The sequence below is a fragment of the Pseudophryne corroboree genome, chromosome 10 (assembly GCF_028390025.1).
Source record: "Pseudophryne corroboree isolate aPseCor3 chromosome 10, aPseCor3.hap2, whole genome shotgun sequence".
NCBI lineage: Eukaryota > Metazoa > Chordata > Amphibia > Anura > Myobatrachidae > Pseudophryne > Pseudophryne corroboree.
In genome coordinates this window covers 259,349,757-259,352,054 of record NC_086453.1, presented here as the reverse complement: position 1 = coordinate 259,352,054, position 2,298 = coordinate 259,349,757, and the positions used below count along the sequence as shown (strand labels likewise).

Genomic DNA, 2,298 nt, shown 5'->3' with positions numbered 1-2,298 from the left:
GATCGTGTTACGATCTGTGGGTTTCGTGTACAATGACGTATGTATTTAGTTGTTCCTAATCTGTATGTTGATATCCAAGAAACAAATTTCACTAGTATTGCTCGTCATTGTAAATTTAATGGGGCTAGTGGATAGATTTTGGATTTTAATGATAGCCTCTAATTTCTCCATATCCTCTTTCCAAAAAATCAACAAATCATCGATATAGCGGTAATAAATAAACAGCGCGTCAGCAATATCTTGATCCTCAAAGAAAATACCCTTTTCAATGTCCCACATGTAGCAATTTGCAAAAGAGGGGGCCACTGAAGACCCCATTGCACAGCCCGTAACCTGTTTGTAAAACATACCATTGAACATAAAATAATTATGCTCTAAAGTAAATAATAACAAGGTTAAAAATAAATCAATGTCGGGCCCCTGGTAAAGTGTGTTACCAAATATCAACTTACGTACAGAAACCCCGGGTAGACCAATCATCTCAGCCCGGGGGTCTCTGTGTGAACCAGTGGCAATCTTTCTTGACGCATTTTTACAACCTTGTATACAAAATACTTTTACACATCTGAAAGACTCTAGCACTTTACTCAGCAAATTTGCACAAGTACAGGAGGTTCCGGAAGGGTTGACACTGGTGACATTGGATGTCACCAGTTTATACACATGCATCCCGCACAAGGCAGGTGTGGAATCTGTACGTAAGTTGATATTTGGTAACGCACTTTACCAGGGGCCCGACATTGATTTATTTTTAACCTTGTTATTTTACAATATACACTGTTTTCTGCACAGTGTGTTCCCATGACAACCGGAGCCGGGCGGGTGACGTCACTTCCAGCGCGACGGGAGACCCGCGACCAGAAGTGCCACTGCGGGACGCCTGCCGGGAGCGTGGGACACACTCTGGTTTGCACAGGAGGGTCACAGGTCTGTTTTCTTATAAATATCACTGTTTGCTGTTTGTTTAATTGTCTGAGGAAGGGGATAATACCCCGAAACGTAACCATTAAATTGGCCCAGTGGGGTCTTTTTTGCACTTAACTTGCCTGGTGAAAGTCTCTGAGTGCCGCCCATACAAAGGATATATATATATATATATATATGGAGGAAAGTAGTGGATGGAAAAGAGAAAGTTACATATAAATATATATGTGTATATACTGCACGGGTTGAAAAAATATATATCATTACTACAGGGTGAGTGAGAACAAAAATAGAGATCAGAAAACATCTGGGACCAGAGTTCGCAATTGGGATACAAATCCCTAGAGGTGCATATAAGAAGTGGAAATTTATTTAGACGAATAGAAAATTAATAGGAGGAACATCAGAGGAAACAATTTCCCAAGTCAAATGCGTATATATACACACAGTCATTTAGAGCATTCCCCCAACATCCTTATGTTTACAACACCCGATCTTCCAAGGAGGTCTTCCATCCTTGTACTAGCCGGGCCCAGCCTCACTTAGCTTCCAAGATCAGATGGCATTGGGCGTCCCCAGGCCGGTATGATTGTAATAGTAATGTGGAATCATTGAGAGAGCCCATCGGTGTCCATGTATACAACGAGTTATTAGCAGAACCTGAATGCTTCTTTATTTTATTATAATAGTTTGTCATAGGTCAGAGAACCAAATGGAAGTAGACATATTCTACAGAGATCAGAGTGACAGTAATGAGCGTAAGAAGATTAGTGAACTTAAGATGGGGTATTCCTAGAATTCAAGTCTCTTGTAATATCTTTTTACAGCACCTGGTCTCCCCTGGAGGTCCCCCACCCAGGTACTGGCCAGGCCCAACACTGCTTCGCTTCCAAGATCGACCAGAGTTGGGCATGTCCAGTGTGGTATGGCTGTAATAATCATGAGACAGGGTCCAACTTGGAAAGGGGAATACAGGGGGGGGGGAGAAAGAAGATACAAAGTGAGGAATGGCTTACATTACAAGAAGGGTGCTATCTCGTATCCTTCATTGAAGCCATCTGGATGTAGGGTGTTCAGTTCATAAATCCAGAACATCTCCCTCCTAGAGAGGAGGTTGGAAAAATCTCCTCCTCTTTCTCCCAAGGATACCAGTTCAATGCCTTTATAGGTTAGTACCTCAGGATCCGAATTGTGGCATTGGTGAAAATGTCTTGATTCTACATGTGTGAGGACTTTATTCTTTACATTCCTGATGTGTTCTTGGATGCGAAGTTTCAGGGCTCTTTTGGTTTTGCCAATGTATTTCAATCCACACGGACATTCTAGAAGATAGATTACTGATGTTGTGTTGCAGTTTATAAACTTTTTAATACG

The 2,298-nt window shown here is 41.7% G+C and overlaps 1 pseudogene; it reads right to left on the bottom strand.

Annotated features, from left to right (window-relative positions):
• Positions 1-1,742: 1,742 nt before the first annotated feature.
• LOC134968223 (5S ribosomal RNA) lies at positions 1,743-1,861 on the bottom strand (annotated as a pseudogene).
• Positions 1,862-2,298: the final 437 nt, after the last annotated feature.